The sequence below is a fragment of the Canis lupus genome, chromosome X (assembly GCF_011100685.1).
Source record: "Canis lupus familiaris isolate Mischka breed German Shepherd chromosome X, alternate assembly UU_Cfam_GSD_1.0, whole genome shotgun sequence".
Taxonomy (NCBI): domain Eukaryota; kingdom Metazoa; phylum Chordata; class Mammalia; order Carnivora; family Canidae; genus Canis; species Canis lupus.
Genome location: NC_049260.1, coordinates 72,886,724 through 72,899,790, shown reverse-complemented (window position 1 = coordinate 72,899,790; position 13,067 = coordinate 72,886,724). Strand labels below are relative to the sequence as shown.

General features: G+C 38.6%; 1 pseudogene; it reads right to left on the bottom strand.

Moving 5' to 3' along the window:
* Positions 1 to 639: 639 nt before the first annotated feature.
* Positions 640 to 1,336, bottom strand: LOC119868311 (annotated as a pseudogene).
* Positions 1,337 to 13,067: the final 11,731 nt, after the last annotated feature.

Sequence of the window (13,067 nt, the reverse complement as noted above, 5' to 3'; positions counted from 1 at the left end):
AGTGCCTGTCACCCAATTACTCCATTCCCCCACCTGCCTCCCTATCTGCAACCCTTTGTTTGTTTCCAAGAGTTAGGAGTCTCTCTCATGGTTTGTCTTCCCCTCAAATTTTTACCCAGTTTCCTTTAAGAGAAAAAGTTTTATCCATAAAAGATACATCTTGCCTTTACTTGCTACAGACTCTTTTACACGCAGAGATATGGATTTAATTTCTATAAGTTCTTTTACTCTCAAGTATTATTTTTTTCAAAGTCAAAGAGCAATTCTCAAACTACAAGTAATATTGAATGAGGCAAGAAATCACATGCTCAATCAATGATGTAGTACTGTAAGGTGGGCAAAAACATACTTCTATCTTGGAAACTTAAACTGCAGTTGAAATTGTTTCTATGGATATGATAAGAAAAATTGTTATTGAGAAAATACAAAATCTAATAGACCATTTGTGTAGCAGAAATCACTGGTAGATGTGAACACCATGATTTAGGAGCTATTTTCAAATTTAAAACAAATTTCTTTTTTTTTCTGTTTTGTTTTGTGTTCATCCAACAAGAAATTAATTAATGATAGAAAGTACAAATTTCAAACCAAGCTACAGTTATTCTTTTGAAATGCCAAAAAATGCTCATTTTCAAATGGTTACATTACTAATTCCATAATAGCATTTACAATATCATTACTGTTGTTCTTCAGGGGTTTGACTGCCTTTGTTCTTGACACATTTGCTTGTCACATGACCAATTTTATGTCCTTAACATCTACACCTGTTTCATCAACCTCTTCCTCTTCACTCTCCTCTTGTACAGTTGGATCCTGTGTGTTTTCTTGAATGTTTGAGAACACTTCACCCTGAACTTTGAATTTCTCAACAGCAGTTAGTTGTGCTTGCTGAAGTAAATCCTCAATCTTGGCTTCTCCAATAACTATGCAAGAATCTGAAGCTGGGCTATTGTAGACATCTGGTTTTGTGATGACAAAGAGGATATTCGTACATTTCTAGATAGTGACTCTCCTAACTCTTGTAACCTGTTGAAGATCCAGTTTAGACATAGCCTTCCATACCTTCTTTTCACTCTAGCTCTGTTTTGCTTTACTGATTGGCTCTTCCTCGATTTTAATTGCTGCTGCCTGCTAAGCTTGTTGTGTGATTACCTGTGTAATCCTGTTCCTCAAGCTCTGATACTGATTCATCACTGTTGGATTCTGTTCCAGATGTTGTCTCATCCTGGTGCTATGGCAACTCCTGTTCTGTAGCAGGGGCAGTTTCTGTGGCCTCACTAGGGATTTTGTGTGGGGAACACGGAACCAAGATGGCCACAGGAAGAGCAGGCACCATTTCATTCAATGTATGGACAAAACACCAAATGTGCACAAAATAGAGCACTTAACATCTGCAGAGCATACTCTAATGGAAAATTCAAACAGAAAAGCTTTAAAGTTCATAATATATAGATAATGATTTTCTTTTTTTTTTTAGATAATGATTTTCTGATACAAAACATAATGTTTATTATAGAGCTGAATAGTTTATATCCTGCAAGTAAATTTATAGGAAATTACCACTTAAATAGTAAACTAACAAATTTTTAGCATACTAATTACAATTAAGAAGAATAAATTAAACCATGGCTATGCATTTTTAAATTGCCAGTTGAAATACTTTAAAAATTTACATAGTGTATTTAACTAGATTCTTAAACATTTATACAATTCCCAATAGATGTTATAATTTGTAGCAGTTTGTATAGTATTTTCTTAATGCCACTTTTGAAAATTCTCAGATCTGAGAACATCTTAAAGAACAAACATTTATGAAAGACATATTTTTCAAATATTGTCATATTTATCTTTCAATTATCTTTACCTCCTGGTTTTGGAATAAAGCAATATACAAGTAAATAAATACATTTAAATAAGTGAAATATGTATGTCAAGATTGTTATGGTAATCTGTAATTTGGTGAAAAATTATCTAAGACCAATATCAAAGACAAATTTGTTAATGTAAGTAATATTAATTACATACAGTGTAATTTTTTTCACTTTATAAAATGTTATCCTTAAAATAATTGCAAGCTATTATGTTTATTTTTTTTATAGAAATATACTCATTCACCAAGAGAAAAGTAGTTGAAGGTAGTACCAGCTATTTTTGAAGAAAGTGTTCATCTGTGCTTGATGAAATATCCTTTTAGTAATTGTTATTTGGGCAGGTTAAAACAAGAGGCCCAACATATCAATTATAACTTAGAATGTGATAACAATTAGAAAAATAATTTTCTCCACAGGGGAATATCTTCTGATTCTATATACTTTAAGTCCCTTGACTTCCCCTGGAACTTGTCCTTCTAGCTGGTCTTCTGGGGGAGGGGCCTGTTGTGCTGATTTTCAGGTGTTAGCACTTGGGGGAGCTGCTCTGCCCCTGCCTGGTGCAGGGTTCAGTGGGGGTTGTTTACCCTGTGAGGCCCCAGGAGGAACAACCACAGTGGCGGCGGCCAGCTCTGGAGCCCTGGATTCAGCTCCCACAGTACCTCCGGAGCTCTCAGTGTGCAGGGGCCTGGATGTTCCAGGGGCGGGGCCGCTGATCTGCTCAGCTCGGGGCAGGAGCGTCCTTGCTGTCCTGGGCCCTCCGGGCCTCTGCCTGTCCCGGGGGAGGCCGGATCTTGGGCTGTGTCCCGGCGCCCTGTGCTCCCGGTCTGCGCTGTTGGATTCGCGCTCCCAGCCGCGCAGCCCCCTCCACACGGAGCCTCTTCCTCTGGCGGAGCCCCTCGGAGCTGCTCTCGCGCAGCCCCCTCCGCGGAGCCGCCGCCCGAGCCCCTCTGAGCTGCTCCTGGGTCCCGCCGTGCGCGCTGCAGCCCTTTAGGGAGCTCGGCGCACTCTACCCAGGGCGCAGGTGTCTGTTAGTGTCCCAGGGAACCTGAGGGCATCCCCGCCCTCCTGCGGTCCTGCTCCAACTCCCTGCGAGGCCTTTCCGCCCGGGAAGGTTGGTGCAGCTCCTGCTTCTCCGGGACGGGGCTCTCCTGTCCTGGGGACACTCGCCCCGGCCTTAGCCCGGCTCCTCGCGGGGCTCCTCCCCCTTGGATGCCTTTTGTTTATTTCTTCCCCCCCCGCCCCCGCCCCCGTCTTCCTACCTTGATAGAAGCGCGAACTCTTCTCACTGTAGCATTCCAGCTGGTCTCTCTTTAATTCTCAGGCCGAATTCATAGATTTTCAGGAAAATTTGAAGGTTTGTGTATACAATGGAATATTACTCAGCTATTAGAAATGACAAATACCCACCATTTGCTTCAACGTGGATGGAACTGGAGGGTATTATGCTGAGTGAAGTAAGTCAATCGGAGAAGGACAAACATTATATGTTCTCATTCATTTGGGGAATATAAATAACAGTGAAAGGGAATATAAGGGAAGGGAGAAGAAATGTGTGGGAAATATCAGAAAGGGAGACAGAACATAAAGGCTCCTAACTCTGGGAAACGAACTACGGGTGGTAGAAGGGGAGGAGGGCGGGGGGTGGGAGTGAATGGGTGACGGGCACTGGGGGTTATTCTGTATGTTGGTAAATTGAACACCAATAAAAAATAAAGTAGCAGCATGATGGGAAAAGAAATAATTTTGAAGCCATATCCAAAGGTTCTATTGAAATTAAAGCCAGGACTTAACTGAACTTGATTGCTGAGGACACAGTACAAATATGGACAAGATTAACATCTCTTCTATTTCCATGAATATAGTAAGCCATTCTCACCAGCAAGATTGGGCACTGGGTGAAAAAGGGAGTATGATCATTATAAATCCATTCCTATAACTGAAAAATACAGCTCAAAGCACACATCCAATTGGTGGTTCAGAAACATTTCTTTATACACAAAGCATTATGTTATATTATTTAAGTAAACAGAAACTTAGGTAGTCTACTGAAAACACATTACAAAGATGAAAAACAAGGATTTTGCAAGCTTAGGAAATTTTTAGCATTTTTATAAAATATAATTGGAATTGTTTTGTACAAGTGAGATTATAACAGGCATAGAGAAGATTAATGGGGTGAAAGTGAAGGCTGTAATTTAGCTCTTGTTATCTTCCAAATGTGTTTTATAGAGTGTAAGAGATTTTTTTTAGAGATTTAGTTTCTAGAAATTTTGCTTAAAATGAGAATATATGGGCTTTAATTTGGATTGTGGGGGCACTATTAACAAGGGTACAGTCTAAATGAAAGAACACAAGAATACTCCCAAAATCCCCATCAAATTCCACCAACTTGTGGTTATGGATCTACATGTAGTGGTTTTAGCATATCATCATGTATGCACATGTAGTGAGAAGAGATATTTTAAATGTTCATATCTGGTAAATGCTAAACTTGCCTTGATCTTCTCAATATTGCCTATAACACTTACTCACTCCTCACTGGATGACACTTACACTTTGAACACACACACACACACACACACACACACCATCAAAACAAGATAGTATTCAAGGCTGAGTTTTAAGTATACATTCCCAAATTGAACAATCATGATCCCCTAACTCCTGAGGGTTACTATCTTTTGGGAAAGCAAAGAGTACAAGTTACCTGTTGCCATAATAATGCTATATAACAAACTATTCCCAAAGCTCAATAGACTAAACTAATAACCATATAATATTGCTTAGTAAATCAGTGTGTTGGTTGGAAAGTTCTTGTATTGGTCAGCTTGACAAGGCTCATTCATGCATCTGCAGGTCCACTGGACGACTTTACTGATCTTGACTATCTCTCATAACTGAGACCTTATCTAGGACTATTGGGCTGAAAAGTCTCTACTCCACATGGTTTCATGTCCTCCAACAGGACAGCCTAAGTTTGTTCTTATGGAAGAGACAAATCCTAACAAAACAAAACAAAACAAAACAAAACCAGTAGAAGTGTGTGAAGTCTCTTGAGGCCTAGATTCAGAACAGGCCAATCATCTGCTACATTCTATTGACCAAGTAATAAGATTAGCCCAGTTTTAAGAAGTTAAAAAAGCGCCTCTTAATTATTGATGGGAAGTGTTATAAAATAATATTGCCAAGGTCCTAGATACAAAGAAAAGTGGAGAATTGGGCCATTTCTGCAGTTTATCACAAGAATATCTTAATAAAAGAAGATCTGAAAGTTTTAAGTGTCACCAGAACTGAAATTCCTCAATTTAGAAACTTCTGAACACGAATGAAGTGGTTTTCAAATGGAAGACCAGGGCATATCTGCCCCCAGATACCTGGATGACTTCCTGTTTCAAATGGTTTACTTTCTTCCTAGACTTCATCTCTTCAGAGAGGCCTTTCCCAACCACTCCCTTTATCCTAACTAAAACTGTAGACCTTATTCACACCTTAACCCTTAACCCTGCTTAAGATTTTTCCCCCTAATGCTCTTCAGCCCCTGACACACTATTTGTTTGTTTTTATCCATCTCCCTGAACCAGGATCTAAGTTCCTTGAGTCCAGGAATTTTGTCCATCTTGTCCCTTGCTGTATTCCCAGTACTTTTTTTTAAAATTTTTATTTATTTATGATAGTCACACAGAGAGAGAGAGTGAGAGAGGCAGAGACACAGGCAGAGGGAGAGGGAGAAGCAGGCTCCATGCACTGGGAGCCCAATGTGGGATTCAATTCCGGGTCTCTAGGATCGTGCCCTGGGCCAAAGGCGGGCGCCAAACCGCTGCGGCACCCAGGGATCCCCTGTATTCCCAGTACTTAGAACACCGTCTGGTAGAGTAGATGCTCAAATAGTGTTTATTGAATGAATGTCGTAATAAACCAGAACTATTGAAGTCCCACAGCTGCTACCTCAAGAGTTAGTTGTAAAAGCCACAAAGCCTATTGGTAGCTATATTTATTTCTGCCTTGGGCACTGGCATATGATCAAGCCCTATCTCTATTTCTGAGTTCTCATCAATAAGTCTAATCTACTGATTCTGTTGTGATCTGTTTTGATCCTGAAACATGTCATCTCAATGCATTCTATTTTGATTCTTGTCCCAGATAAGCCCTTAGTTTTACCTAACTATAAATCTATATGTTTCTCGGTTTGTGAAACAATGCTTCTTACTTTAGGAAGATCTTATTGAATGGTGAAAAGGACTGCTTTCTTAGCATGAGGACCTGGGTTTATTTATTTATTTATTTTAATTTATTTTTTATTGGTGTTCAATTTACTAACATACAGAATAACCCCCAGTGCCCGTCACCCATTCACTCCCACCCCCCGCCCTCCTCCCCTTCTACCACCCCTAGTTCGTTTCCCAGAGTTAGCAGTCTTTACGTTCTGTCTCCCTTTCTGATATTTCCCACACATTTCTTCTCCCTTCCCTTATATTCCCTTTCACTATTATTTATATTCCCCAAATGAATGAGAACATATAATGTTTGTCCTTCTCCGACTGACTTACTTCACTCAGCATAATACCTTCCAGTTCCATCCACGTTGAAGCAAATGGTGGGTATTTGTCATTTCTAATAGCTGAGTAATATTCCATTGTATACATAAACCACATCTTCTTTATTTATTTATTCATGAGAGACACACAGAGAGAGGAAGAGGCATAAGCGAAGGGAGAAGCAGGCTCCATGCAGGGAGCCCGATGTAGGACTCCATCCTGGGACTCCAGGATCACACCATGAACAGAAGGCAGATGCTCATCTGCTGAGCCACCAAGGCATCCCAGACCTGAGTTTAAAGTTCATTTCTGTTTTGATTGTGACTTTGTTTTTTTTTTTGTTTTTTGTTTTTTTGTTTTTTTGTTTTTTTGTTTTTTTTTGATTGTGACTTTGGAGTGGTTACTTACACTATTGAGATTCATTTTTCTTTCACCTATAAAATAAAAGATAACACCTACCATACTTAAACTTATAGTGGTCCCCTTAAAGGAAACTCTCATCCCTAAAAGTAGATTGCCAGTAGCCATGTTTGTACTAGATGACCCTCTCCAGTCATATATGATTGGGTCATATCCAGCCCAGATTGAATCAATCAGTCTCTCTTCCTATCCACCCCCATCCTTGCAATTGGAAGTGAGGTTTATGAACTTGGATCTGTGGACTGCCACCTTCTGCCATGAAGACTGAGTAAGAGAATAATTCTAAAGAGTTAGAAAGATAAAGCAAACCCTCAGGAAGAAAATCAGAAGCAATAAATGGAGGGAAAGTATTGCCTTGTTTCCTGACAACTTTCAATTTTCTCATTCCAACTTTTTTCTGAGGTTTTCCTATGCACACCTTTGGGTGACATGAAACATTCTTTTTTCCAAACAGTGAACATCCCATTTATTTGTTAATCTAGTTTGTTTCAATTACTAACAATCAAAAATCCAAATAAATAAACTCTTTGAGTTGTTGCAAGGATAAAAATCATTAAGGCCTCTAAAATGCCTAGCATGTTGTACCTCAATTATTTTCATTTAACTCTACTGGAACTATGCTTGTTCCTAATTCTCAGATTACTATCTGTTGCTCCTACCTGACTTAGTTGAGACAAGGTAGGTTGGTGTAATGAACTGTTATCAGGTCTATTTTTTTTAAGATTTTATTTATTTATTTATTTTGAGAGAGAGAGAGAGAGAGAGAGAGAGAGAGAGAGCAAGCACAAGTGGGTGGAAGGGCAGGACAGGGAGAAGCAGACTCCCTGCTAAGCAGGGAGTCCAAAGCAGAGCTTGATCTCAGGACCCTAGGATCATGACCCAAGCTGAAGGCAGATCCTTAACCGACTGAGCCACCTAGGTACCCCTGCAAGTCTATTTAATAATGGATTTATACATATATGCTTTGATTCATGCACTTTTAGAAGAAATATACCTTTTGTGTGTTTTGTTTTTGGTTTTTTGTTTTTTGGTAAGAAAGCATACAGAGATAGACCACATCTGTTCTCACCTCCCTAGAGATCTTACTCCTATCTTCATAGCAGCCAAACGGGTTGAAACTTTAGCACTGTCATTTGCTAGCTATGTGTACATGTGTAAAATACTTAACCCATCTTGCCTGTTTCTTCTTCTGTAAAATGGGCTTGACAAAAGTACCCACTAGATAAATTGTTTTGAGGCTTCAGTGACTTAGCCACAGAAAAGTATTTTAGAACAGCTCATTGATATTTAATTAGTTTGCTCCTAGAATTCTCTGGGTCCTTCTCAGTCAATAGATACCTACAAATAGACTTAACACACCCTCTTTCAAATATGCTTCATTATTTCCTGATAATATTAACTAAAACCCACAGACACGAACACATCCATTCTTATTATTCCTGTTATTTATGATCACATTATTGACTAGACAGATTAAAAGAGAAAGAGAGAGAGAGAGAGAGAGAGAGCACCATCTACTACATTAGTTATTTCCCCATTTAGTATTGGTAATTCTCTGAAGGAAGAATAGTAAAGACAAATTGTTGGACTTATTGATGCATCTTAGCACCTAAAATTTCCAAAGCAAAAAATGAACAAGTCCTGTATCATTTGTTTTCTGTTTTCAAATGACCAAGGCTACTGTTTTCAAATTGACCAAGTGTGAATGCTAAGAAATGTTATGGCAAGTGAAGTATAGGAGATTGTGGTACATCTTAATAAAACAATTTCTGGCTGTTTTTTAAAAAACTGATTGAACATTTTAACTTTGGAGCATGCATCAATCAGTTGCATTCCTAATGATATACTATTTCCCTCATCAGTACGGTTTGGTTTCTTTTATGTGTGTGATTCTCAACCCACTACTTTAAATACTATATATTCCCTTTCCCAGAGGTGATTACTGCATCTTAAGAAAAAAAGAAAATTAATTCTTCTATGTATCCAACACTGCCTTAAATAAGAACAGCTCAAGGGTTGACAATTATAAAGTATCTTATAGTCTGCTTAAGAGTGCTAGCACTATACAAATATGAAGGAAAAAATGCCTTGAAAAACATTCTGGATTAGTGTCTTGGTTTTTAGTTAATTTATTTTATTAAGGCTTAAAAATCTCCAAATGCATCTGCATAGACTTTTTCTTTTCATTATCTGCCACACTAGAAAAAAATCACTCCATAATAGAGTCATGGCTTTGATACAAAAACTTGGAACTCAAGAGGGGGAACATTTTACATCTGTGTTAAGTACATGTCTTTGCTTAAAGTGTAACTCTTTTTTTGTATTTAATAACTTTATTAAACAACTACAGTATGTAGTTCGACCTCTAACATTTGTGGGGCCTAGGACAAGAGTATAAATAAAAGCCCACATACCATATGTGTAAATATTTACGATTTATAAATCAATTTAACAAATATATTATCATAATGACAAACTTTTAAAATGTGTAAGCTGAATTTTTATATGACAAATTGGGGAAAATAATAAGTCTGATCATATTTATCATTATTCAAATGTTGGGTCAATGTTTGAATTGGCAATATATACATAATATGGAAATTAAATTCTATAAAATTTTATTTTAATAAAATTACACTGTTGTAATTAAGTTTTCACGTAATTTTTTGGCTGTTGACATTTAGAATCTAGAGTCAAAAGTAAAATGCTATTTTATTCAAAGTGTACAAATTTTTAATCTATTTCATCAAATTACATAAAACAATGTATAAAATAAAAAATAAATTTAGTTTTCATAAATTATTGCAATAATTTTTTTCATCTAAAATCTTCAAAATATAACAAATATTTTAACAAATAATAAATTTTAATAAATATTTTTAAATAAAATATTTATATTTTGAGTATTTTCAAATAACAAATTATATTTAATGAATAGTAAAGTTTTTTTAAAAGATTTTTATTTATTTATTTATTCATGAGAGACACACAGAGAAAGAGAGGCAGAGACACAGGCAGAGGGAGAAGCAGGCTCCATGCAGGGAGCCCGATGTGGCACTCGATCCCCAGTCTCTAGGATCACACCCCGGGCTGGAGGTGGTGCTAAACCACTAGGCCACCGGGGCTGCCCTGAATAGTAAAGTTTTAAAATGAATTTGAAAAAAAATAAAATTGTATCATTTTTGCAAATTTAAACAAATTGTATTATATATCTTTGAAAGTAAAACTGTATTACATGTTTGAAAGTAAAAAAAAAACACACAATTCTATTATTCAATGTAAATCAATGTCATATTTATTTATTTATTTTAAAATGTTTATTTATTTATTAATGAGAGACACAGAGAGAGAGAGAGAGAGGCAGAGACACAGGCAGAGGGAGAAGCAGGCTCCATGCAGGGAAACTGACGTGGGACTCAATCCCAGGTCTCCAGGATAAGGCCCTGGGCTGAAGGTGGCACTAAACTGCTGAACCACCCAGGCTGCCCCTCAACATCATATTTAATATGTATTATGTCTACCTCCATAATTACTAATTTAAGAGTTATATGAATTATTTAATATCATAAAATATTCCTCAGCTACCATGTGTGAATGTCATGTTAATATGTGAATATTCCCAAAGCTATACACTTGAACATGCTCTGAAACAGCAAAATGGACACTCAGAACTACTGGGAAATCATATTTCATTTTGAAAGAATCTATTATATTTATGATATCTGAGAGGAAGTTTTTTTTATCTACTTTATACTGAATGTATTCAAATAGGAACAACACCAAGATTCTAAAATATATACTAGGCACAGACAAAGGATATGAAAAGTTGTTTTGCCTGAAAAGAAATATATAAAGGAAATTTGTTTACTTAACTACTAATAAAAGCTGGTAATTATTATAATAAAATCAAAGTGTTAGTCTACTCCTTTTAAAATAGGAAAAATTAAGTATTTTTGAAAAGCCTGATAATGGGAGAACATGTAGGAAAACTGGCATATAATACCTTTCTGGTGGTAAGTTAAATTTAGATGTTTATTCTGGCTAGCAAATTGAAATTTAATCAACATATCAAGAAACATAAAATTTCTCATACTCTTTCTTTTGATAATCTCATCTCAAAGAATTGCTCTAAGAAATCTACTTCTAAAAAGTCTTGGGGGGGTGGGGCAAGATGGCAAAGGAGTAGGGTCCCCAAGTCACCTGTCCCCACTAAATTACCTAGATAACTTTCAAATCATCCTGAAAACCTGTAAATTCGATCTGAGACTTAAAGAGAGAACAGCTGGAATGAAACAGAGAGATGAATTTGGGCTTCTAACAAGATAGGAAGACAGAAAAAAAATATAAAAAAGACTCAAGTGCGAGAGGGGCCCCTGCGAGGAGCCAGGCTAAGGCCGGGTGGTGACAGCCTCAGAACAGGAAAGCCCAGTACCTGAGATGCAGGAACTTTAAAAATCTGCACCAGATTCTTCCTTGACGGAAAGGCGTTTAACAGGGAACTCGGGCTGGATCTCAGGAAGGACAGTGGAGCCTCCAGGTTCCCAGGGTCACTAACAGAGCAAGTGCGCCCTGGGGGAGAGCGTGCCACACACGCGGACCAAGATCTCTAAAGGGCTGGAGTGTGGGTCCAGCAGGGCATCCGGAGAAGCTCAGGCAATGGCTCTGGGTGGAGGGGGCTGCGCAGCCCCTGGAGCAGGATTCCAGCAATGCAGGCCCTGGATCCCAGGGCACCGGGGGAAACATCCCAGGATCCTGCGCTCCCCCCAGGAAAGGCAAAAGCGGGGAAGGCACAGGACAGCGAGGACTCTCCTGCCATCGGGCGCCCATAAGCTTTGCAGATCAGCACTGCCCCCCCCCCCCGCCCCCGCCCCTGGAGCATCCAAGCCAGTGTGGACTGGAAGACTGCAATAGATACTGTGGGAGCTGACTCCAGGGCTGGAGTGCTGGTTGCCGCCACTGTTGTTCTTCCTCCTGGTTTCACCCTGTGCCTGGGATGGAGTGGGGCTGCCAGGAACAGGGGCCTCACAGTATAAAGAGCTCCTACTGAGCCGTGCACACACCTGAGAATCAGCACAGCAGGCCCCTACCCCAGAAGACCAGCTGGAAGACACGGGAAGAGCAAGTTCTTGGCCAAGCAGCTCGGGAAACTCCAGGGGAAATCGAGGGAGTTACAGTATATAGAAGCAGAGGATACCTCTCTTTGGTTCTTTTGTTGTTGTTTGTTCTTTTTTTCTCTTCCTTTTTCAGTACAACTTGTTTTTAGCCACTCTGCACTGAGCAACATGAAGAGAAAAAAGAACTCAACATGAAGAAAAAATCAGAAACAGTACTCTCTGCCACAGAGTTACAGAATTTGGATTACAATTTGATGTCAGAGAGTCAATTCAGAAGCACAATTATAAAGCTACTGGTGGCTCTGGAAAAAAGTATAAAGGATTCAAGAGACTTCAAGACTGCAGAAATTAGATCTAATCAGGCCAAAATTGCAAATCAATTAAATGAGATGCAATGAAAACTGGAGGTCCTATGAATGAGGGTTAATGAGATAGAAGAAATAGTGAGTGATATAGAAGACAAGTTGATGGCAAGGAAGGAAGCTGAGGTAAAAAGAGAAAAACAAAAGATCGTGAGGAAAGGTTAAGGGAAATAAATGATAGCCTCCGAAGGAAAAATCTACATTTAACTGGAGTTCCGGAGGACGCTGAAAGGGACAGATGACCAGAAAGCATATTTGAACAAGTCATAGCAGAGAACTTCCCTAATTTGGGGAGGGAAACAGGCATTCAGATCCAGGAGACAGAGAGGTCCCCCCCCCTAAAATAAATAAAGACTATTCAATGCCTCTAATAGTGAAACCTACAAATTCCAAAGATAAAGAGAAAATCCTTAAAGCAGCAAGAGACAAGAGATCCCTAAGTTTTATGGGGAGAAATATTAGATTAATAGCAGATCTCTCCACAGAGATCTGACAGGCCAGAAAGGGCTGGAAGGATATATTTAGGGTCCTAAATGAGAAGAACATGCAGCTAAGACCACAATATCCAGCAAGGCTCACATTCAGAATACAAGGAGAGATAAGGAGCTTCCAAGTTAGGCAGAAACTGAAAGAATATGTGACCACCAAAACAGCATTGCAAGAAATATTAATGGGGACTCTGTAAGAGAAAGAGGATGCCCAAAGAAGTAATCCATAAAAACAGGAATTGTATAGGTATTATGATGACACTAAATTCATATCTTC